Source organism: Aegilops tauschii, chromosome 4 (genome assembly GCF_002575655.3).
Source record: "Aegilops tauschii subsp. strangulata cultivar AL8/78 chromosome 4, Aet v6.0, whole genome shotgun sequence".
Taxonomy (NCBI): domain Eukaryota; kingdom Viridiplantae; phylum Streptophyta; class Magnoliopsida; order Poales; family Poaceae; genus Aegilops; species Aegilops tauschii.
The window spans coordinates 375,924,057-375,950,807 of NC_053038.3; positions in this window are offsets into that span (position 1 = coordinate 375,924,057).

Consider the following 26,751-nt stretch of genomic DNA (forward strand, 5'->3'; position numbering starts at 1 on the left):
GTTGATGGTTAACAAGACCACTAGTTTCAAGAAAAGGGGCAAGGGAAAGAAAGGAACTTCAAGAAGAATAGCAAGCAAGTTGCTGCTCCCGTGAGGAAGCCCAAAGCTAGACCCAAGCCTGGAACTGAGTGCTTCTACTGCAAAGGAAATGGTCACTGGAAGTGGAACTACCCAAATACTTGGCGGATAAGAAGGATGGAAAAGTGAACAAAAGTATATATGATATACATGTTATTGGTGTGTACTTTACTAGTGTTCATAGTAGCCCCTGGGTATTTGATACTGGTTCAGTTGCTATGATTAATAACTTGAAACAGGAGTTACAAAATGAACAGAGACTAGTTAAGGGCGAGGTGACGATGTGTGTTGGAAGTGATTCCAAGGTTGATAAGATCAGCATCACACACTCCCTTTACCTTCGGGATTAGTGTTGAACCTAAAATAAATATTATTTGGTGTTTGCATTGAGCATAATATGATTGGATCATGTTTATTGCAATACGGTTATTCATTTAAAAAAAAGAAGAAGAATAATTGTGATTCTGTTTACATGAATAAAACCTTCTATGGTCATACACACAAGGTGAATGGTTTATTGAATCTCGATCGTAGTGATACACATATTCATAATATTGATGCCAAAAGATGCAAAGTTGATGATGATAGTGCAACATACTAGTGGCACTGCCGTTTAGGTCATATTGGTGTAAAGCGCATGAACAAACTCCATGCGGATGGACTTTTGGAATCACTTGATTATGAATCATTTGATACTTGCGAACCATGCCTTATGGGCAAGATGACTAAGACTCCGTTCTCCTGAACAATGGAGCGAGCCACTGACTTATTGGAAATAATACATACCGATGTATGCGGTCCAATGAGTGTTAAGGCTCACGGCGGGTATCATTATTTTCTGACCTTCACAGATGATTTGAGCAGATATGGGAAAATCTACTTAATGAAACATAAGTCTGAAACATTTGAAAAGGTCAAAGAATTTCATAATGAAGTGGAAAATCATCGTAACAAGAAAATAAAGTTTCTACGATCTGATCGTGGAGACAAATATTTGAGTTACGAGTTTGGTCCTCATTTGAAACAATGTGAAATAGTTTCGCAACTCACGCCACCTGGAACACCACAGCGTAATGGTGTGTCCGAACGTCGTAACCGTACTTTATTAGATATAGTGTGATCTATGTTGTCTCTTACCGATTTACCACTATCGTTTTGGGGTTATGCATTAGAGACAGCTGCATTCACGTTAAATAGGGCACCATCTAAATCCGTTGAGACGCCACCATTCGAACTGTGGTTAGCAAGAAACCTAAGCTATCATTTCTTAAAGTTTGGGGCTGTGATGCTTATGTGAAAAAGCTTCAACCTGATAAGCTCGAACCCAAATCGGAGAAAAGCGTCTTCATAGGATACCCGAAATAAAATGTTGGGTACACCTTCTATCACAGATCCGAAGGCAAGATATTCGTTGCTAAGAATGGATCCTTTCTAGAGAAGAAGTTTCTCTCGAAAGAAGTGAGTGGGAGGAATGTAGAACTTGATGAGGTAATTGTACCTTCTCCCGAATTGGAAAGTAGTTCATCACAGAAATCAGTTCTAGTGATTCCTACACCAATTAGTGAGGAAGCTGATGATGATGATCATGAAACTTCAGACCAAGTTACTACCGAATCTCGTATGTCAACCAGAGTACGGCCCGCACCAGAGTGGTACTTGACCATGACGAACCTACGAACTATGAGGAAGCGATGATGAGCCCAGATTCCGTGAAATGGCTTGAGGCCATGAAATCTGAGATGGGATCCATGTATGAGAACAAAGTATGGACTTTGATTGACTTGCCCGATGATCGGCGAGCCATTGAGAATAAATGGATCTTCAAGCGGAAGACGGACGCTGATAGTAGTGTTACTATCTACAAAGCTCGAATTGTTACAAAAAGTTTTCGACAAGTTCAAGGTGTTGACTGCGATAAGATTTTCTTACTCGTAGCGATGCTTAAGTCTGTCCGAATCATGTTACACTACGAAAAAAGACACATCCGTGACATTTTGGGCTGAACGAAATTTTTTCTGTCATACTTATGACACTTCTATGATGATAATTGTGACAAAACCCGGTATCATCATAGATGTGGTGGGGTCCTACTTCTATGACAAAAAATCATGACAGAAAATGGGCTTTTCATCCTGGGCGGGCCGGAGACGCAGCTGCATGACATTCTTTGGGCCGTCCATGATGGAAAAAACCGTGGTAGAAGCAAGGGCGAGGAAAATATCGGGGAGTTCCCGGTTACGATGGGTGGTCGGGGGCCGAGCGATGCGCGTTTCTGTCATACGTACGCGCGTGTGTGCAAGGCGTTGCGCTCTAACTGAACCCGAGCAAGGCGTTGGGCTCTAACTGAACCCGAGCGGTTGCACTGCAGGCTACACGTTACTGAACCCGAGCGATCGATTGATCCCTTTCTGTTAACTGAACCCGAGTGATTCCTTCGCTACTGTTACTAACTGAAGTCGATCGATGCTGCCTCTGGATGACCAGTGAGCGTTGTTGGGGGGTTTGGATGAACAGTTCCCGGTGGGGGTTGGATGAACAGGGCCCTGTGGTAGTAGAGGCCGTTGCCGCTGAATGAACAGTACCCCGATCGATCGAGCCGGCGGATGAACAGGACCCCGTGGAGGGCTGGTTGAACAGTAGCCGGTGGAGGGCTGGTTGAACAGTAGCCGGTGGAGGGCTGGATGAACAGTAGCCCCGGGAGGGGTGGTTGAACAGGATCCCGTGGAGAGGGCTGGTTGAACAGTTGCTAGTGTAGGAGCGGTGGAGGCTGGATGAACAGGAGCCCGTGGATGAATAGTCGCAGGCTGGAGGAGGTCAACAGTGGATGAATAGGAGCCCGTGGAGGCAGTCGACGGTGGATGAACAGTAGCCCGTGGAGGCAGTCGACGATGGAGATGAACAGTATCCCGTGGAATCCCGTTTTGCAGTATGCCACACCCCTCCCGATGAACAGGACCCCCGTTTCGACCGTAGCGCTCCAACACAAGCCCGTTTCCTCCGTTTTGCGGTACGCCACACCCCTGCTGATCAACAGGACCCTGTTTTGACCGTTTTGCAGTACGCCAGACCCCTCCCGATGAACATGATCCCATTTCGACCGTGGCCGGTCGAACACAAGGCCATTTCCTCCGTTCTGCGGTACGCCAGGCCTCGTTTCCATCGCTTGTTCCATCCAAGCCGGTTGGCTCCCGATGAACACGACGACACATTCCGTTCTGACCCAGCCGGTTGCCTCCCCATGATCACAACGACGGCGCAGCTTCTCCGGTCCGACCTAGCCATGTACATGAGCCCTGGCCATACGTATGCGCGAGTAGGCGTTCGAGACCCCGCCCGTATGTACGTACGTGGCCGTATTTTCTTTCTTGCACTCTGGTCGCTGTACATACGTGTGCATGCTACGTGCGCGCCTCTACTACGACACGTGCGCGCCTCTACATCGACCAATATGTACGTACACGTTCGCGACCAGAATGACAACGCTACGTACGCTTCGACCAGGTGGGTCCCGACTGTCAGGCACTTCCTTCCGTGCGAAGATGTAGCTGGTGGGTCCCAGCAATTAGGGGGGAAACGTTCTTTTCGTGAAATATGGTGGCTGTTCGGTGGGTCCCTGCTGTCAGGTGGAGGAATCATTATTTTTCGCGTAATAAGGAGGCACTTCCTTGCTGCGGCCGTGGACCCAACTGTCAGCCTCTCCACGTACAATACTCTTCCGATGGAAGTCGTTCCTTGACCATGTTAACCACACCGCACTGAGAGCACCAGGGCGATGGAAGACGGCGAGGCCTAGGAAGGGGACGACGCGGAGCCGGGGAAGACGCGACAGTGATTGCCCACGCGGAGAGGAGTACGAGGGTTCACTGGTTCGGCTGCGGTGTGAGGCTGCCGTCGCCGTAGAATAACAGGGGGTGTGGGTGAGTAGAGGGATGGCCAGGCCAGCGGTGGGAGTAGTAGGGGGCGGTGAGGCCTCCGCGGCATCACAGCCGGCCACGGGAGGCAGGAGCACGCGGCACGACCGGCGCTGGTTTGGGCGGCTGTAGCAAGAAGACCAGAGGTTGAAGAAGCAGTAGGGCCGTTGGATGGACATCGTACGGTCACTGGAGTTAGAAGCGCTCATATTGACTAAGTTGACAAAGCCCTCCGTCCCCGTCAACTTAGTAGGCCCACAAGTCAGCCCCCCACTATGATGGGTCCCAGCTAGCAGGGGGTATTCATTTTTTTGTGCGTAATAAGGAGGCACTTCCTTGCGTGTGAAGATATAGTTGGTGGGTCCGACCTATCAGCGGGGGGAACTTTTTTTTTCACGAAATATAGAGGCCCTTCCGGTGGGTCACAGTTGTCAGGTGGAGGAATCATTATTTTGCGCGTAATAAGGAGGCATTTCCTGGCATGCGGTCGTGGACCCAGCTGTCAGCCTCTCCACGCACAGTCTACTTCTGATGGCTGTCGTTCTTGACCACGTTGACCACTCTGCGCCGAGCGCATCCAAGGTGGTGGACGACGGCGAGGCCCCGGACAACAACGAGCTGGAATGGGAAGACGCGGGAGTAGAGTCGCAGACGGAGAGGTGTATGAGGGTTAACTGGTTCTGGTGCGGTGTGGTTCGGCACTCGGTGGAGAAGAACAGGAGGTGTGGAGGGGTGGAGGGATGGCCTGGCCAACAGTGGGGTAGCGCTTCACAGCGAAGCGTGTTAAGCAGAGGTGCTAGCAGCAGGAGGTGGGAGCAGGTGGTCCCGGCGGTGCTGGAGGAAGAAGACGAGAGACTGAAGATGGATGCCGGTCGTTGGATGTAAATCCAACGGCTAACGATGTCAGAATCATTTGTTGACTAAGTTGACAACGACTTGCTTTGGCTTCGACCTATTGGCCCACATTTCAGCCTCCAAAAATGTGGCACGTATTCAACCTATTTTTCAGAATTTACAGTCAATTTGATCTTTTTTTTAGAATTACAGTCCATTTGTTGTGCTGGGTGAACAAATAATGTAGCGTCCATGCGGCCTATTTATTTTTTTCCTAAAAAACCATAGGCCATTTGCACTTTCTCGAAATACATTATTTTTCTAGGCTGATTCTAATTATAACGTTGGGTTGGGCGCAGCAATGTTATCAAAAAATAAACAGGGGTTGAGAATTTTGTTATAAATATATTTAAATAATACATGATTTATTATTACATTGGTCCTTAAATCTTACCAAGCTTTTGTACACAATCACCAAGATTTTCGTTGCCAAAAAATTCCAGGATTTTATTGTTAAGAAATTATTTTTATAAGTTAATAAGATGTAGGATATTGTTTTCTTACATATGTAAATATCTGTTAAATATATGATGACAATAACAGTAATATATAATAACATATAAAATAATTTAAATATATATAATATAGTTAGAAGGGAAACATAAGTTGGACCACGCGTTCCTATTCTTATATAGAAAAATAGAACAAACCTCTGCATTTTCTTCAAAAAAGTACATAAATTGGGTTGCCGATGTTTCGGGAAAAATAAAACCTCGGATGGGAGGTCCATAGGTCGGTCGATACATGACGCTCCTCAAAAAATACAAACCGGCATGTCGTGGGCTGCGCATGTGAAAAAAGAAAGCTAGACGAGACAGCCCAAAACCCAGCTGATACTTGCTGCCCCAGTGAAAATAAATGATACCTGCCAGCTGATATGTCTCCGTCGTATCTACTTTTCCAAACACTTTTGCCCTTGTTTTGGACTCTAACTTGCATGATTTGAATGGAACTAACCCGGACTGACGCTGTTTTCAGCAGACTTTCCATGGTGTTATTTATGTGCAGAAACAAAAGTTCTCGGAATGACCTGAAACTCCACGGAACATATTTTTGGAAAATATTAAAAATACTGGAAGAAGAATCCACGTCAGGGGGGCCTCCACCTGTCCACGAGGGTGGGGGGCGCCTGCACCCCTGGGCGCGCCCCCCTGCCTCGTGGGCCCCCTGACACTCCACCGACCTCAACTCCAACTCAATATATTCGTGTTCGGGGAGAAAAAAATCAGAGAGAAGGATTCATCGCGTTTTACGATACGGAGCCGCCGCAAAGCCCTAAAACCTCTCGGGAGGGCTGATCTGGAGTCCGTTCGGGGCTCCGGAGAGGGGAATCCGTCGCCGTCGTCATCATCAACCATCCTCCATCACCAATTTCATGATGCTCACCGCCGTGCGTGAGTAATTCCATCGTAGGCTTGCTGGACGGTGATGGGTTGGATGAGATATATCATGTAATCGAGTTAGTTTTGTTAGGGTTTGATCCCTAGTATCCACTATGTTCTGAGATTGATGTTGCTATGACTTTGCTATGCTTAATTCTTGTCACTAGGGCCCGAGTGCCATGATTTCAGATCTGAACCTATTATGTTTTCATGAATATATGTGAGTTCTTGATCTTATCTTGCAAGTCTATAGTAACCTACTATGTGTTATGATCCGGCAACCCAAAGTGACAATAATCGGGACCACTCCCGGTGATGACCGTAGTTTGAGGAGTTCATGTATTCACTATGTGTTAATGCTTTGGTCCGGTACTCTATTAAAAGGAGGCCTTAATATCCCTTAGTTTCCGCTAGGACCTCGCTGCCATGGGAGGGTAGGACAAAAGATGTCATGCAAGTTCTTTTCCATAAGCACGTATGACTATATTCAGAATACATGCCTACATTACATTGATGAATTGGAGCTAGTTCTGTGTCACCCTATGTCATGACTGTTACATGATGAACCGCATCCGACATAATTCTCCATTACCGATCCAATGCCTACGATCTTTTCACATATTGTTCTCCGCTTATTTACTTTTCCGTTGCTACTGTTACAATCACTACAAAACCCAAAAATATTACTTTTGCTACCGTTACCGTTACTTCCATATTACTTTGCTACTAAATACTTTGCTGCAGATACTAAGTTATCCAGGTGTGGATGAATTGATAACTCAACTGCTAATACTTGAGAATATTCTTTGGCTTCCCTTGTGTCGAATCAATAAATTTGGGTTGAATACTCTACCCTCGAAAACTGTTGCGATCCCCTATACTTGTGGGTTATCAAGACTATTTTCTCGCGCCATTGCCGGGGAGCATAGCTCTATTCTTTGAGTCACTTGGGGTTTATATCTGCTGGTCACTATGAAGAACTTGAAAGACACTAAGACAAAAATTTATCTCTCAACTACGAGGGGAGGTTAGGAACTGCCATCTAGCTCTGCACTTGATTCACCTTCTGTTTTGAGTAAGCTTGCAACACCTAAACCTGCTTATGCTATTCATTCTAATATGTCGCATGTTATTGATGATGCCACTTCTATTATGCATGATACTTATGATGAAACTACTTCTATGCTTGATACTACTGTGTCACTTGGTGAATTTCTTGATGAACAACTTGCTAGGGCTAGAGAGAATGAAATTATTGAAACCGATAATATTGAAGATAGTGATGATGAAGACTCTCCCCCTAATAAATATGAATTGCCTGTTGTTCCCGAGGGTTATGTTTTGGATGAAGAATCTGCTAAAGCCATTCTTGCTTGCAATGATAGAAGTGATCTTAAGAAATTATTAGCTAAATGGAAGCAGCGATCTCTTAATGCTAGAATGAAACCTGAACATGCTTTTTCTACTTCACCTATCTGTGTTACTGATAAGGATTATGAATTCTCTGTTGATCCTGATATAATTACTTTGGTTGAATCTGATCCTTTTTATGGCCATGAATCTGAAACTGTTGTGGCACATCTTACTAAATTAAATGATATAGCCACCCTGTTCACTAATGATGAGAGAACTCGCTACCTTTATATCCTTAAAATATTTCCGTTCTCATTAAAGGGTGATGCTAAGATATGGTTTAATTCTCTTGATCCTGGTTGTGTGCGTAGTCCCTAGGATATGATTTATTACTTCTCTGCTAAGTATTTCCCTGCTCATAAGAAACAAGCTGCTTTAAGGGATATATACAACATTGTGCAAATTGAAGAAGAGAGTCTCCCACAAGCTTGGGGGAGGCTTCTCCAATTACTTAATGCTTTGCCTGATCATCCTGTTAAGAAAAATGAAATACTTGATATCTTTTATAATGGACTAACCGATGCTTCCAGAGACCACCTGGATAGTTGTGCTGCTTCTGTTTTCAGGGAAAGAACACCGGATGAAGCTGAAATTCTATTGAATAATATGTTGACCAATGAAAATAATTGGACACTCCCTGAGCCAATTCCTGAGCCTATCCCTAAACCAACTCCGAAGAAGAGAGGTGTTCCATTTCTCAGTCCTGAAGATATGCAAGAGGCAAAGAAATCTATGAAAGAAAAAGGTATTAAAGCTGAAGATGTTAAGAATTTACCTCCTATTGAAGAAATACATGGTCTTAATTTACCGCCTGTTGAAGAAATATATGATCCTAATCCATTACCTATTGAAGAAACTCATGGTCTTGATAACCCGACACCGGTAGTAAAGGTAAATTCTCTCTATAGATATGAAAAAGCTGAAATCCCTCCTACTATGGTTGCTAGCCAATGTTTGGATGAATTTGATAACTTTATGGTTAAGAAAGAAGATTTTAATGCTTATTTTGGTAGACAATTAAAACAAAATGCTTATATGATTGAACACTTGGGTGATTATATGTCTAGAGTTAAAGGTGAACTTAAACTCATTAGTGAACATGCTTCTATGGTTACCACCCAAGTAGAACAAGTACTTAAAGCTCAAAATGATTTTCTCAATGAAATGAATAGTAAGAAAAATGATTTTGCTGTTAGAGTGGCTACTAGAACTGGTAAAATGACTCAGGAACCTTTGTATCCTGAAGGCCACCCTAAGAGAATTGAGCAAGATTCTCAGAGAAATAATATAGATGCACCTAGTCCTTCTAAAAAGAAGAAAAAGAAAAATGATAGGACTTTGCATGCTTCTGAACCTATTGCTGAAACACCTGAGAATCCAAATGATATTTCCATTTCTGATGCTGAAACACAATCTGGTAATGAACATGAACCAAGTGAAAATATTAATGAAGATGTTCATGATGATGCTCAACCTAGTAATGATAATGATGTTGAAATTGAACCTGCTGTTGATCTTGATAACCCACAATCAAAGAATCAACGTTATGATAAGAGAGACTTTGTTGCTAGGAAGCATGGTAAAGAAAGAGAACCTTGGGTTCAGAAACCCATGCCTTTTCCTCCCAAACCATCTAAGAAAAAGCATGATGAGGATTTTGAGCGCTTTGCTAAAATGATTAGACCTATCTTTTTGCGTATGCGTTTGACTGATATGCTCAAAATGAATCCTTATGCCAAATATATGAAAGAAATTTTTACTAATAAAAGAAAAATATCGGAAGCTGAGATTTCCACCATGCTTGCTAATTACACTTTTAAGAGTGGAATACCTAAGAAACTTGGAGATCCAGGAGTACCAACTATACCATGCTCCATTAAAAGAAATTATGTTAAAACTGCTTTATGTGATCTTGGAGCCGGTGTTAGTGTTATGCCTCTCTCTTTATATCGTAGACTTGACTTGAATAAGTTGACGCCTACTGAAATATCTTTGCAAATGGCTGATAAATCAACTACTATACCTGTCGGTATTTGTGAGGATGTGCCTGTTGTGGTTGCAAATGTTACTATTTTAACGGACTTTGTTATTCTTGATATTCCCGAGGACGATAGTATGTCTATTATTCTTGGAAGACCTTTTTTGAATACTGCAGGGGCTGTTATTGATTGCAACAAAGGCAATGTCACTTTTCATGTTAATGGTAATGAGCATACGGTACACTTTCCGAGGAAACAACCTCAAGTCCACAGTATCAATTCTATTGGAAAAATTCCATCGATTATTTTTGGAGGTTTTGAATTTCCTATTCCCACTGTCAAGAAGAAATATGATATTCTTATTATTGGGGATGTGCATATCCCCGTTGAGGTAACATAGTGTTATTCGAAATTTCTCCGGTTCCATGCGATTCGGAATGAGTTTGTTAAAAAGACCTGATCAACCTTGTTAGTGGATTCCTTTTGATGAGCATGAGATGGATGAAATTAGAAAGCACAACCTTCTGTACCCTCTCTCTACTTTCTATTATTTAGTTGAAATAAAGTAAAAATAGCATTTTCCTGTCTGTTTTCTGGATTATCCGTGCAATATAAAAATACCCCGAAAATAAAAGTTCTCCAAATGCCCTGAAAATGGAATATGATTTTTTCTGGAATATTTGAGAATATCTGGCACTCAGAACACAGCAGGGGAGCAAGCACCTGGCCACGAGGGTCCAGGGCGCGCCCACCCCTATAGGGCGCGCCCCCTGCCTCGTAGGCCCACGGTGGCTCCCCTCCACTTATTCCTGCACCCACACACTTCTTCTTCCTCCCAAAAAAAATCACCATCCAGCTCAAGCACGAGTTCTAGCTCATTTTGCTGCGATTTTCGATCTCCTTGCTCAAAGCACCTCTCACAAAACTGCTTGAGGAGGTTGTTCCTTGGTATGTGACTCCTCCATTGGTCCAATTAGTTTTTGTTCTAGTGCTTTATTCATTGCAAATTTGTGCTGCCTAGGTGACCATGTTCTTGAGCTTGCATGTCAAATTTATATGGTTCCAAGTAGTTCTAATGCTTGATATAGTCTCTAGGCACTTGTAGGAGTAGTTGCTATCAATTTTGTTGAACTTGGTTCACTCTTATTTGAAGTTACTAAAAATTTCAGAAATTTTCAGAAAATAATGAAGAGATTTTTGAGGGGCTCATCGAGCCGAAGCTCGAAGGAAAAGCAAAGTGAAGAAGCACAGAGGCCCAAATATAATTTGCCTCGGACCGCAGAGGTCCGGCCATGTGAATGGCCTTCCAATGATTTCTTGAGAGCAGCCGGGATTTATGATGATTTTTATGAATTGGCTGAGAATGCAGGCCTCACCGACTTCCTCCGCGACCAACGTGAACAGTATCTCTTACTCACCAATACTTTTGTGCAAAACTTCTACTATTTTCCTAAGGAATCACCTCCTTCAGTAGAGTTTCATTTATATGATGTGGTTAAGAAGATATCACTAGATGAATTTTGCAAGGTTTGGAAAATACCTTTCGAGGGTAGTTTAGAGGAACCACATCGTAAAGATGTGGACGGGTTTATTGACACTATTACTGTAGGGGAAACTAGGAAGGTTTCCGATGCAAGAATCACTAGCATACATTTCCCTGTTATACGCTACTTTGCTATATTTGCTAGTCGTTGCTTAATTGGTCGCGGAAACTGTGGAAACCTTAGTGTTCCTGATATTATTATTTTGTTCCATGGTCTATTCTGTGATAACACTGTTAGTATGGGCGGTATTATTGCCAAACGGTTAAGTCTGAACCGTACAAAGGGCCCCATCTTTGGAGGTATTTATGCTTCACGCCTTGCTGCACACTATAACATACCTATTAGGCACTATGAAAAAGAAGAAAAATTGCTGCCCACTGCTTATTTTGATTATAAGAGTATGGTAGCGCATGACTTTATCGTTAAGAATAGGGAAGGGGCGCTTAAATACAAATTGTTCTTTGATAAACATCACCCTGCGACTATTACCTTGCCCACTCCTTCCTTGTTTGATTTATCTGCAGGTCCGTATCTCGTTCCGCTGGCGGCCATTCACGCCTACCGGAACCCTACATCAGCCACAGAGCCGGAGCCGGAACCACAATTTGAACATCCACGACAGTCTAATTACCAGTGGGATCCGGAGAAGATTGCCAACCAGTGCCAATCAGAGTCTTCTTCATCTCAGTATGACCCCGGTTATAACTTTGGATATCCGCGAGGCCATCCGTGGCAATAAACCAACTTAGGCCAAAAGCCTAAGCTTGGGGGAGTACATATTTCTCACCGACATTACATTCATATTCACACACTCATTGCTAGTTGTCGGTGCTCATACTTTTTCATTGTAATATCCATGCTAGTTTATTTTCCTTTTCTTGATTTCTTCTTGTGTGTTTAATAAACCTTAAGAAAAAACAAAAAAAATTAGTAATAGGTTTTAGCTAGTTTACCTTTCTTGCTGTAGTGGTAATAATTAAAAAGAAAACCCAAAAAGATTTTCTGTTCTTCTTTTGCTTGTTGGGAGCTTTTCCGTGTAAATAGTTTTATTTCTTTTCTTTTCTTGGGGGTCGATAGGAGAAGACCATAATTAAATTGTTGAAGTGGTTCTTATATGCATTATTGTTGATTTAACCAAGAGCACATATTGCCTTGTCTTCTCCTGTTTATTGAATGCTCGCAGATTCCAGCTTAGTCCAATGCACGTGCACTCTTATTATTTTCACATCGTTCGGTCGTGCAAGTGAAAGGCAATTATGACGATATATGATGGACTGATTGAGATGAGAGAAGCTGGTATGAACTCGACCTCTCTTGTTTTTGTAAATATGATTAGTTCATCGTTCCTGATTCAGCCTATTATGAGTAAACATGTTTGCAATGACAATTAGAGATCATAGTTGCTTATGCCATGCTTGATTAGCTATGAGTTATAATGGTTTACCTTGCGTGCTAACATGCTATTAAAATGGTTGTGATGTGGTATAGTGGGGTGGTATCCTCCTTTGAATGATTTAAGTGACTTGACTTGGCACATGTTCACACATTAGTTGAAACAAATCAACATAGCCTTCATGATATTTATGTTCATGGTGGATTATATCCTACTCAGGCATGCACTCAATGTTTATTAATTTTAATGCATGTTCATGACTGTTGTCGCTCTCTAGTTGGTCGCTTCCCAGTTTTTGCTAGCCTTCACTTGTACTAAGCGGGAATACTGCTTGTGCATCCAATCCCTTAAACCCCAAAGTTATTCCATATGAGCCCACTATACCTTCCTATATGCGGTATCTACCTGCCGTTCCAAGTAAATTTGTATGTGCCAAACTCTAAACCTTCAAATGAAATTCTGTTTTGTATGCTCGAATAGCTCATGTATCAACTAGGGCTGTCCGTATCTTCCATGCTAGGCGGGTTATTCTCAAGAGGAGTGGACTCCGCTCCTCACTCACGAGAAAATGGCTGGTCACCGGGATGCCCAGTCCCATGCTTTATGCAAACTAAATCAAAATAATTGCAAACAAAACTCCCCCTGGGACTGTTGCTAGTTGGAGGCACTCATTGTTTCGAGCAAGCCATGGATTGATGCTTGTTGGTGGAGGGGGAGTATAAACTTTACCATTCTATTTGGGAACCGCCTATAATGTGTGTAGCATGGAAGATATCGCCATATCTTGGTTGTTATGTTGACAATGAAAGTATGCCGCTCAAAATATTATTTATCTCTATTTCAAAATCGAGCTCTGGCACCTCTACAAATCCCTGCTTCCCTCTGCGAAGGGCCTATCTATTTACTTTCATGTTGAGTCATCACCCTCTTATTAAAAAGCACTACCTGGAGAGCGCTGCTGTCATTTGCATTCATTACTATTAATTTATATTGGGTATGACTATGATTGGATCTCTTTTACCATGAATTACAATGTCTAGTCAGTCCTTGATCTTTAAAGGTTCTCTGCATTTATGTTTTGCAGTCTCAGAAAGGGCTAGCGAGATACCATCTTGTTATATCATATCATGATTTTTTTGAGAAAGTGTTGTCATCCGAGATTTATTATTATTGCTCGCTAGTTGATTATGCCATTGATATGAGTAAACATGAGACCTAAGTATTATTGTGAATGTGGTTAGTCATAATCTTTGCTGAAAACTTGAAGCTGGCTTTACATATTTACAACAACAAGAGCAAACAGAGTTTGTAAAAGTTTTTCTTTATCACTTTCAGTTTATCAACTGAATTGCTTGAGGACAAGCAAAGGTTTAAGCTTGGGGGAGTTGATACGTCTCCGTCGTATCTACTTTTCCAAACACTTTTGCCATTGTTTTGGACTCTAACTTGCATGATTTGAATGGAACTAACCCGGACTGACGCTGTTTTCAGCAGACTTTCCATGGTGTTATTTATGTGTAGAAACAAAAGTTCTCAGAATGACCTGAAACTCCACGGAACATATTTTTGGAAAATATTAAAAATACTGGAAGAAGAATCCACGTCAGGGGGGCCTCCACCTGTCCACGAGGGTGGGGGCTCGCCTGCCCCCCTGGGCGCGCCCCCTGCCTCGTGGGCCCCATGACGCTCCACTGACCTCAACTCCAACTCCATATATTCGTGTTCGGGGAGAAAAAAATCAGAGAGAAGGATTCATCGCGCTTTACGATACGGAGCCGCCGCAAAGCCCTAAAACCTCTCGGGTGGGCTGATCTGGAGTCCGTTCGGGGCTCCGGAGAGGGGAATCCGTCGCCGTCGTCATCATCAACCATCCTCCACCAATTTCATGATGCTCACTGTCGGTGTCAAAACCGGCGGATCTCGGGTAGGGGGTCCCGAACTGTGCGTCTAAGGTGGATGGTAACAGGAGGCGGGGGACACAATGTTTACCCAGGTTTGGGCCCTCTCGATGGAGGTAATACCCTACTTCCTGCTTGATTGATCTTGATGATATGAGTATTACAATAGTTGATCTACCACGAGATCGTCGAGGCTAAACCCTAGAAGCTAGCCTATGGTATGATCGTTGTTGTCCTACGGACTAAACCCTCCGGTTTATATAGACACCAGAGGGGGCTAGGGTTACACAGAGTCGGTTACAAGGGAGGAGATCTACATATCCGTATTGCCAAGATTGCCTTCCACGCCAAGGAGATTCCCATTCGGACACGGGACGAAGTCTTCAATCTTGTATCTTCATAGTCCAACAGTCCGGCCAAAGGATATAGTCCGGCTGTCCGAGGACCCCCTAATCCAGGACTCCCTCAGTAGCCCCTGAACCAGGCTTCAATGACGATGAGTCCGGCGCGCAGATTGTCTTCGGCATTGCAAGGCGGGTTCCTCCTCCGAATACTCCATAGAAGATTTTGAACACAAAAATTGTGTCCGGCTCTGCAAAACAAATTCCACATACCACCGTAGAGAGAATAATATTTCCACAAATCTAATCTGCTGACGCATTTTGCAGCCTGACATCACACCACGGCCCGGTCATTATTTGAACCGTTTTTCACAACCAGCCGCTGCACATATTGCGAGGCGGTTTCCTTGGCACGTCTTGTCGAAGCAGAGATCGTGTCCCCTTATCACGGGATTCTCATCAATACGGGTGTGGGTAACCCAACCGCGCCATCAATTATGGCGTTTGGGGAATAAGCGAGTTTACCAGGTAGGTGGGGAGGCGCATAGCCTCTTCCGCCCTTATAAAGGGACAAGGATTCACCCTTTTCACCCACGCCTTCTTCCTCCTTGCTCATCCATTCTTGCGCACTCGAGCTCCAGTGCCCAAGTTCGCGTTTTTCTCCTCAAACCACTCCAAGCATGTCCGGAGCGGGAGGCAAGTGGATGGTCTCCTCCGTTACGGAGGAGAACATCACAAAGCTGCGGGGAGCCGGATATCTGGCCGCGGATATCGCACACCGGCTGCCAGATGCGGGGCAGATCATCCCTACTCCAGAACCCCACGAGAGGGTGGTTTTCCTTACCCACTTCGTCCGTGGACTGGGATTTCCCCTCCACCCGTTTGTCCGCGGGCTCATGTTCTACTACGGGCTGGATTTTCACGATCTGGCCCCCAATTTCATCTTCAACATCTCGGCGTTTATCGTCGTGTGCGAGGCCTTCCTCCACATCAAGCCCCACTTCGGCCTATGGCTAAAGACCTTCAATGTTAAACCGAAGGTGGTGGTCGGCCAGCAAGCAGAGTGCGGAGGCGCCATGGTGGGCAAAATGCCCAATGTCACATGGCTCGAAGGCTCCTATGTGGAGACGATAAAGGGGTGGCAATCGGGATGGTTCTACATCACCGAGCCATGCGACACCAACTGGGTGGCGGCCCCCAAATTTTGATCCAGAATCCCCATGCGGCTCACCTCCTGGAAAGAGAAGGGCCTGTCCTGGGGTTCCCCGGTAGAGCTGAGCAGACTCCAGACATGCATTAAAAACATGATGAGCAAGAAAATCAAGCTCGTCAATGTGGTCCAAGTCATGCTCTTCCGCCGGATCCTCCCGTGTCAACGACGTGCGTTCAATTTGTGGGAGTTCGACCCGGCCGAGCACCAGACGCTGCGGGAGCTCTTCGAGACGACGCACAAGGACGTCTAGAAGGTGTTGTTCAAGGGCGCCGAGGTACCTTCTCCCCTTACCGAGGACCGCGGACTCAGCGCAAAGCGCCTTGCTAATCCGGTAAGTCTTTTATATCTTACAAGATGTTCATTTCCCCAGTATAACTACGTGCGGGATCTAAGCCTCCGCACCATTTAACAGGACTGGGTAGTGACAGCGGAGCAGATCGATTGTCCGGCTCCCCTGCCCGAAGATCCAGCAGATGCTCTCCTAACGGAGATGCTGGTTCCGGCACCTTATGAGGTGCCGGAGAAGAAGGCCAAGAAGAAGGCCACGGGGACCAGGAAGGGTCTCCGGCGCAAGGTTATATCGGACTCATCGTCCGAAAGCACCGAGGCGCACTCCTCCCATGAAAGCAAGGAGGAGGTAGAGGAAAGTTCTCCCCCCAGCCAGGGAGACAAGAAAAGGAAGGCTGCCTCGTCCGGGGCGGCCGAAGGGTCCAAGAAGGGAAGAACCCTCCTTCCGGACAACTCCACCGCCGCCGCCTTCTGCGAAGAGCAGTGGTTGCCCAGGGACAAGCCCCTGGCGAAGTCGTAAGTATCCGGATACCATAATAGTTCTGGTATGTTTCGTTTTGTCTTTTCTCATCATGCCGAACATGATCATGCAGTCCATCCCGAGCCCGCATCGACGTATCCTCTTCGGAGGAGTCTTTGGGCCAACCGGAGATGAACAGCGATTCGCCCCCGCCCGCCTCCTCCCCCCGCCCTACGGCCGACGTCGAGGTGTTGTCTCAAAGGGCACCGAACCAAGGGGAGGTAGTCCTGGAGGCGCCTCAAGGCGACATTCCGGACGCTGGGCGCAAGGGGAGCAAAACTCCCAAGGGCTCCAATGGCGGGGGCGGCAAGTTTGGCCCCCAGCCGAATACTGTACCGGAACCTCCAGTGGTTTCGGACTCTGTCAGGCGACCCCTCACTAAGGGGGACGAGCCATCTGTGCCGATGACCTCTGTCCAGCCAGAGGCATCGGACAACTTGTTGGAAGCGCTTCGCGGCGCTTCCATTGATGAAGAGCACCGCACTGTCATGAGTGCGGTGGTCAAGAAGGTTCAGTCCGCCAAGAGCGGACTGACTGAAGCCTGTGTCAGCCTCCTAACTGGCTTTCAGGTAAGTAACTAGATTATAAGAGAATGTTACCACATAGACAGTATCCCCTGATGCTCTGTTTGGCGTTCGTGAAGAAAGGCCAAATAGAGGATCAAATAATAACTGCGGGAGCCTAACCGAAATATGTCTATGTGCATATGCAGGCTTCACTGTTATCCACTGCCGCACGTACTGCAGAGGTCGCCGCACTGAAGCGGGACCTTGAGCGGTCCAAGGAGAGCTCGGCCTTTCCAAGAGGCAGCTCGAAGAGAACAAAGGTAAGTGATACCCCGTCTGTATATTATAAAAAATTTGGCTTTAGAATAGTAGGATCGTCATGAATTTTGCTAGGGGCCACGACCGAAGTGGCGTCCCTGCAGAAGGCGCTATCCGCGGCCGAAGACAAAGCGGCCAAGGAGTGCGTCGAGCGAGAAAAGCAAGAAGCCCGAGTAGGCGAGGTGCAGCAAGAGCTCCAGGCCCTCGTCAAGAAGCATGAGTCCTTGGAGCGTGACTCTAAGATGCAAGGGTCCGAGCTTGCGAAGGCCCTCGAAAGCGCACAACATGCCAAGGCCGATGCCCAAAAGGCCCTCCAGGAAATTGAGGCGGTTAAGAAGATAGCGGCGGGTAAGGCATTCATTATGCAAAGCAAGCATGTGAAAGAAAATTTCCTTTTACTTACCCTAGTTCGGAGCTCTCCAGGAGCGTTCGCAGATCTACCCCGCAGTGTGTCAGATGCCGCGGAGTTCTACCGGGCCGAGGAGGGGAGCTCGACGGAGAAGTTGTTATGGTCTCAGTATACTGGGACCGAACACCCCATGCCCTTGAGCGACCAGCTGAAGCAACTGGTCGAGCTCCACAAGGCGGCCAAACAGGCCATGAAGGGTCTTATAGTCCGGATGTGGCCTGGCGATCCCCTGCCTGATAGCTACTTCGGCCTGGTGAGGTGGCTTGTGAATGCCTGCCCATGGCTTGAAGTCATAAAGCGGTCCGTCTGCATCGAGGGTGCGCGCAGGGCTTTTGCCCGGGCAAAGGTGCACTGGGCGAAGCTGGACGCCGAGAAGCTGGTGAAGGAGGGGCCGCCGGAAGGCAAGGAGCATCGCCACCCCGAGATGTATTATAACAGTGTCCTGAAGGGTTCTCGTCTTGTGGCGGAGGAATGTGCTAAGGATGTAATATTCGAATGAATGTACTCATTTGATCCTGTAATATGAAACGAGTCATTTGCGCTATGCAACGCTTGTGAATTTAAAATATTACCTTCTGTGCGGCCGTTTATAAAATCTGAGAGTTGGCCAGTCGTCAGCTTCTGCCCCCATGTAACTAGTACCGAGGTATTAGGGATAAACCTGAGCACTCTTTATCCCAATTTTGGGTCCTTCGAGGGAGGTGTTCAGCACAACGAACCAGGCAATCGGACTATAAGGCTTTATCACTCTCACTTAGCCATAGAAGTCTACAATTTTAAATTTTGGCAAAGCCCCTAGTATTCGGAAGGCCGAATTAGGGGCGCTATATACGCCTAAGTCGGAGCTGATGCATATAATGCTGTAAGTTCGGGGTGCCACACTGTCGAAAGTGTTCGGACTTCTCACGCCGTATTATGGGGTATACTGAAGCCCCTGGCGTGCTAGTCGTACCAGAGTGTACGGGTGCAATTTGTCGTAAATAAGCAGACAAGGAAAAAGGTAATGCGATAATAGACTAACTCTATGCATTGTTATTAAATAATACGTCTAAGCGTACGGGTACAAGTAGTGCAATAAGGAAAAAATCGGACTATTTGACATGTCCTATCCAAGGGCAAGTTACGTATGGGTATTTAAAACGGGCACTTCGATCGTTATTAGGGACCACCTGGGGATTCCCTTGTACGTCTTAGCTTCTTGCCTCCTTGGTTTTTCCTTCCCGTAATGTGTCCAGCAATCAGACTGCCGAAGAGGGGCTTCCAGAGAGTAAGGTCATGAAAGAGAAAAAATGATAAAGATATACAGCCCCTGAGGCGGTTGAACCGCATTGTGGGACGTACCCTGGTCATGCCCCCACCTATGCCCATGGTATTTTTAGTGCGTAATTATGTACGTGCGGCACAGATTTCATCGCTTGACTGGTACTAGGACGGGGGCCGAATTGCTAGGCGAGCTCTGAACGTGCCAGGCGATCCTGTTGCAGGTTACTCCGGACTCGCTTGAAGGTATCCGGGGGCTTTATCGCCGAATTGGCAGTTTTCCTTAAAAGGCTGCTTTGTGCCTCAGCTGGGAGGGCCGCAGTGTGCTCCTCCGTGCGGAGCGAGTGTTCTGTGCTTCCATTGACTGTTATAACCCCACGAGGTCCTGGCATTTTGAGCTTGAGGTATGCATAATGCGGTACCGCATTGAATCTGGCAAATGCGGTTTGCCCGAGCAGTGCATGATAGCCACTGCAGAACGGGACGATATCGAAGATTAACTCCTCGCTTCGGAAGTTGTCCGGAGATCCAAAGACCACTTTCAGTGTGATTGAGCCCGTGCAATGGGCCTCTACACCTGGGATGACACCTTTAAAGGTGGTTTTAGTGGGCTTGATCCTCGAGGGGTCTATACCCATTTTGCACACTGTATCCTGATAGAGCAGGTTAAGGCTGCTCCCGCCGTCCATAAGGACTCGAGTGAGGTGAAATCCGTTGATGATGGGGTCAAGGACCAATGCGGCAGATCCGCCATGATGAATACTAGTGGGGTGGTCCCTGCGATCAAAGGTGATCGGACAAGAGGACCATGGGTTGAACTTTGGGGCGACTGGCTCCATCGCATAGACGTCCCTTAGTGCATGCTTCCGTTCCCTCTTGGGAATGTGGGTTGCGTATACCATGTTCACCATTTTCACTTGTGGAGGGAACCTCTTCTGTCCTCCTGTGTTCGGCGGCCGAGGCTCCTCCTCGTCATCGCTATGCAGCCCCTTGTCCCTGTTTTTGGCATTCAACTTGTCGGCCTGCTTGAACACCCAGCATTCTCTGTTGGTGTGATTGGCTGGCTTATCGGGGGTGCCATGAATTTGACATGAGCGATCGAATATGCGGTCCAAACTGGACGGGCCCGGATTGCTTCTTTTGAACGGCTTCTTCCGCTGACCGGATTTAGAGCCGCTGAATCCGGCATTGACTGCCGTGTCTTCGGCGTTGTCGCTGTTGTTGCGGCGCTTGTGTGTGTTATGACGTGGTCTGCCGTTAGTATCCTTTGTATCTCAAGTGCCATGACTTCTTGATGTGTTGTTGCTGCGAGCCAGCCAGCTGTCTTCGCTCGCGCAAAAGCGGGTCATGAGCGTCGTGAGGGCTGCCATAGACTTCGGCTTCTCCTGGCCGAGGTGCCACGCGAGCCACTCGTCACGGATGTTATGCTTAAATGCCGCTAAGGCCTCTGCATCCGGACAGTCGACAATTTGGTTTTTCTTAGTTAGGAACCGGGTCCAGAATTGCCTGGCCGATTCCCCTGGCTGCTGAGTTATATGGCTCAAGTCATCAGCATCCGGTGGTCGCACATAAGTGCCCTGGAAGTTGTCAAGGAATGCATCTTCCAAATCCTCCCAACTGCCAATGGAGTCTGCTGGCAAGCTATTCAGCCAATGCGGAGCTGGTCCTTTGAGTTTTAGTGGGAGGTACTTGATGGCATGTAGATCCTCACCGCAAGCCATGTGGATGTGGAGGAGGAAATCCCCAATCCATACCGCGGGATCTGTTGTACCATCATATGATTCAATGTTTACGGGTTTAAAACCCTCTAGGAATTCGTGATCCATTACTTCATCAGTGAAGCATAGGGGGTGCGCGGCGCCTCTGTGCCGAGCTATATCACGACGCAGTTCATACGAGTCTTGTCTGCTGTATTCGGCCCGACCGGATTTGCTTTTAGTGTATCCGGCGTGACGATCATCGTCACGCATTGGGGCGCAACCCCGTGATCTGTAGATCAATCTTGCATGTTTTGCTTTGTTTTCCAATACGTCTCGCAGGTCCCGCGTGTTGCCCCGGGCCTTGGTATTTTTGTTTGAATGGCGGCGGGGTACGGGCTGGACTTCAGGTTGATATGCCTCTCTGTCTCGGCCACGAGGTGGCCGATCAGCCGCATCATACGCTGGTGATGTAGGTTTCAATGCTTCCTCCTCGAGTTGAGGTAGCAACCTGCGCTTTGGGTAACTCTTGGTTGGGCGCTTGAGTTCGTATTCCTCGGCTGCCAGGACTTCAGTCCATCTGTCCGCTAGCAGATCTTGATCAGCTCGAAGCTGTTCACTACAAAAAAAAGACACATCCGTGACATTTTGGGCCGAACAATTTTTTTTCTGTCATACATATGACACTTCTATGACGATAATTGTGACAAAACCCGGTATCATCATAGATGTGGCGGGCTCCTACTTCTATGACAAAATATCATGACAGAAAATGGGCTTTTCGTCTTGGGCGGGCCGGAGACGCAGCTGCATGACATTCTTTGGGCCGTCCATGATGGAAAAAACCATGGTAGAAGCGAGGGGGAGGAAAATTTTGGGGAGTTCCCGGTTACGGTGGGAGGTCAGGGGCCGAGCGATGCGCGTTTCTCTCGTACATGTACGCGCGTGTGTGCGAGGCGTTGGCTCTAACTGAACCCGAGCGAGTCGTTGGGCTCTAACTGAACCCGAGCGATTGCACTGCAGGCTACACGTTACTGAACCCGAGCGATCGATCGATGGCTGTTAACTGAACCAGATCGAGCGAGTCCTTCGCTACTGCTGCTAACCGAAGCCGATCGATTAGATGAACAATGAGCATTGCGGGGGGGGGGGGGGGGTTGGATGAATAGTGAGTGGTGGCATTGCCTCTAGATGAACAGGACCCCGTGGTGTGGAGGGCTGGATGAACAGTAGACGGTGGAGGGGTGCCCGTGGAGGGGTGGTTGAACAGGACCCCGTGGTGTGGAGGGCTGGATGAACAGTAGACGGTGGAGGGGTGCCCGTGGAAGGGTGGTTGAACAGTAGCCGGTGGAGTAGCGCGCGGTGGAGGCTGGATGAACAGGAGCCCGTGGAGGCTGGAGGAGGTCGACGGTAGCCCGTGGAGGCTGGAGGAGGTCGACGGTGGAGATGAACAGTATCCCGTGGAGTCCCGTTTTGCGGTACGCCACACCCCTCCCGATCAACAGGACCCCCGTTTCGACCGTAGCGCTCCAACGCAAGTCCTTTTCCTCCGTTTTGTGGTACGCCACACCCCTCCCGATCAACAGGACCCCCATTTCGACCGTAGAGGCCCGTTTCCTCCGTTTTGCGGTACGCCAGACCCCTCCCGATGAACAGGATCCCGTTTCGAACGTGGCCGGTCGAACACAAGGCCGTTTCCTCCGTTTTGCGGTATGCCAGGCCTCGTTTCCATCGTCTGTTCCGTCCAAGCCCTCCCGATGAACACGACCACGCATTCCGTTCCGACCTAGCCGGTTGGCTCCCACGCGTTCCGTTGCCTCCCGATGAACACGACGCATTCGATTGCCTCCCCATGAGCACGACGCATTCCGTTGCCTCCCCATGAACACGACAACGACGCTGTTTCTCCATTCCGACCCAGCCATGTACACGAGCCCTAGCCGTACGTATGCGCGAGTAGGCGTTCGAGACCGTGCCCGTATGTACGTACGTGGCCGTATTTTCTTTCTTGCACCCTGGCCGCTGTACGTACGTGTACATGCTACGTGCACGCCTCTACTACGACACGTACGCGCCTCTACTACGACACGTGCGCGCCTCTACACCGACCAGTATATATGTACGTACATGTTCGCGACCAGAATGACAACGCTACGTACGCTTCGACCAGGTGGGTTCTGACTGTCAGGCACTTCCTTGCCTGCGAAGATGTAGCTGGTGGGTCGCAGCAGTCAGGGGGGCGAATCTTTCTGTTTTTTTGCCCGGACGCACTTCCTTGCATGCGAAGGTGTAGCTGCTGGGTCCCAGCAGTCGGCGGGGAATCGTTTTTTTTTGACGCACTTCCTTGCGTGCGAAGATGTAGCTGGTGGGTCCCAACACTCAGGGGGCGAATCGTTTTTTCGGACGCACTTCCTTGCGTGCAAAGATGTAGCTGGTGGGTCCCAGCAATCAGGGGGGCGAATCGTTTTTTCGGACGCACTTCCTTGCGTGCGAAGATGTAGCTGGTGGGTCCCAGCAGTCAGGGGGAAACGTTTTTTTCGTGAAATACGGTGGCCCGTCCGGTGGGTCCCCACTGTCAGGTGGAGGAATAATTATTTTGCGCGTAATAAGGAGGCACTTCCTTGCTGCGGCCGTGGACCCAGCTGTCAGCCTCTCCACGTACAGTCCACGTCCGATGGAAGCCATTCCTTGACCATGTTGACCACACCGCGCCGAGAGCACCATGGCGGTGGACGACGGCGAGGCCGAGGAAGGGGACGACGCGGAGCCGGGGAAGACGCAGCAGTGGATGCCCATGCGTATAGGAGTATGAGGGTTCACTCGTTCGGCTGCGGTGTGGGGCTGCCGTCGCCGCGGAATAACAGGGGGCGTGGGTGCGTAGAGGGATGGCCTGGCCAACGGTGGGAGTAGTAGGGGGCGGTGAGGCCTCCGCGCCATCACAGCCGGCCACGGGCGGCAGGAGCAGGCAGCACGACCGGCGCTGCTTTGGGCGGCTGGAGCAAGAAGGCGAGAGGTTGAAGAAGCATTACGGCCGTTGGATGGACATCGTACGGTCACTGGAGCTAGAATCGTTCATATATTAACTAAAGTTGACAAAGGCCTCCGTCCCAGTCAACTTAGTAGGCCCACAAGTCAGCCTCCCACCAAGGTGGGTCCCAGCTAGCAGGGGGTATTCATTTTTTTGTGCGTAATAAGGAGGCACTTCCGGCAGGTCCGAGCTGACAGCGGGGGGAATGTTTTTTTCGCGAAATATGATGGCCCGTCCTGTGGGTCCCAGCAGTCAGGGGGAAACGTTTTTTTCGTGAAATACTGGTGGCCCGTCCTGTGGGTCCCTGCTGTCAGGTGGAGGAATAATTATTTTTCGCGTAATATGGAGGCACTTCCTTGCGGCTGCCGTGGACCCAGCTATCAGCCTCTCCACATACAGTACTCTTCCGATGGAAGTCGGTTGTTGACCACATTGACCACGCCGCGCCGAGAGCACCACGGCGGTGGACGACGGCGAGGCCTGGGAAGGGGACGACACGGAGCCGGGGAAGACATGGCAGTGGAAGCCCGCGCGGAGAGGAGTACGAGGGTTCACCGGTTCGGCTGCGGTGTGAGGCTGCCGTCGCCGCAGAATAACAGGGGGTGTGGGTCAGTAGAGGGATGCCCTGGCCAGCGGTGGGAGTAGTAGGGGGTGCTGTGGCCTGCGCGGCAGCACAGCCGGCCACGGGAGGCGGGAGTAGGCGGTCCCGCCGGCGCTGCTTTGGCGGCTGGAGCAAGAAGATCAAAGATTGAAGAAACACGACGGCCGTTGGATTGACATCCAACGATTACGTCTGCTAGAATCGTTTGTTGACGTATATAATAACTAAAAAAATCTTGCATACGCGTCAACTAAGCAGGCCCACAAGTCAGACCACTCCCTCTTTTTTTTAATAATTTATATATAGCTCATGGCAACTTCTTATGCAATTTATTGCAGTCTTTTTTTTGGTTGGCCAGGGCCAATTTCGCATATTTCTGTGGTTTCCAAACTATTTTTAATACCGAAATGTCGAGCTAGATTTAAAGTACTTTGAAGATATATTTAAATTAGGTTAATGCCAAGTAAAATAGGAATCTAAAAATGTGAAAAAAATCAGAAATTATAAAGTAATTGCCAATTTGTCACCTGTTTTTATATCTACAACCCATTTCATATTACTTTCAAGATTTGCAGGCGTCTTGAAAGAGTTGCAGCCCATCAGGGCGTAGAAAAATAAGTAGGCCTGGATTGGGTATTCTTCAGAAAAAATAAACTGGGCTCATTTTCACAAAGAAAAAATAGCTGGGTTGGTCACATGGTGAACATAAAATATGAGCCTGGGCTAGACGGGCCACAGCCCAGTTCAAACCCTGCTCCGTCTCAACAATACCAAGCAAAAAAAAATACTGCTCGAGTAGCTACGTCCCAGGTGTCAGCCGATCTTCTGATGTTCTCTTTTCTATTGACTATATACGCTCACAATGTCGTGGGTCCCAGATGTTAGGAAAACACTAGGAGGAAGCATTTTATTTTTCCATACGCTGACGTGGTGGGCCCCTACTGTCATCCTCTCCACGTACTTCTGCCGATTCCTGTTGTTTGTCGACCATGTTGACAACGCGAGAGGGCGGCGCCGCGGCGAGCGCACCAAAGCGCGCGAAGGACATCGGCGTTAACGATTTAGGAGATGGTGGGGCGGCGCTGCATGCGCTGAGGCGCAGCCAGCCGTGGGAGGCGGAAGCAGGCGTCCCCGCCGGCGCTGGTGTGGTTTTGGCGGCTGGAGGAACACAGGACTGAAGAAACACCACAGACTGTAAAAGCAGCAGGAGTACTTAACAACCTTAACTGAAACCAGCAGGGGCACTTAACAACCAAAGCTGAAAGCAGTATGAGTAATTATACAGGTTCAACCGTACAAAGCACGCCTCGAACAGTGCTACTTTGCCTACAGTTAACCAAGGGTGAGGCTGCCAAGCCCCTGGACGAGGCCCAGGCGCCACCCCGCGCATCCACAAGCTTCTGAAAGTGGCTTCATCTCGCAACGTGGTCAATAAACAGGATATTTGCTTTAGAGCCATGGAAAAGCATGAACATAATCTTCTGTCCTATTCTCCAAGATGGACGGGCCTTCATTATTTGAGACCACCCATGAATAAGTATCTTTTCACCTCCAAGGGGAATTGAGTAGGTCGACATAAACATCATGTTGTGACCAAGCGCAAGTCTGACCCGACCATGGTTAGACATCTATATAGGAACAATAGAACTCGGCAGTTCCTGTTTCAAGAAGATCACAGCTGTAAAACTGTGTATAAGCAATAGTTTATGAACAACATATATAACAGAAAACAGCTCGTACCATAAGTTTCTTGACACAGTTGGACCTGTTCAATGAGTGCAACAGTGGCACACATATCCCACGTGGCCTTCCACCATTGAAACGGCCCACAAGGACCTCAAGACGATCAATAAAGTGTAGGAACTTGTGGATGTCGATCCAGTCAACTTCAGTGCCATTAGTAACAGCCGAGTTATTACAGAGTAACAAACGAGCAGACTGCTTAACTCTGAAAAAACCTACACGTGCCACCAATTATAAGAAAATATTAGTTAGAAGTAGCATCTTCGTGAGAGATTCGTTGCTACTTCTAAAGTTAAATTGTGATTAGTTAGACAGAATAGGTGGATTAAGAAGTA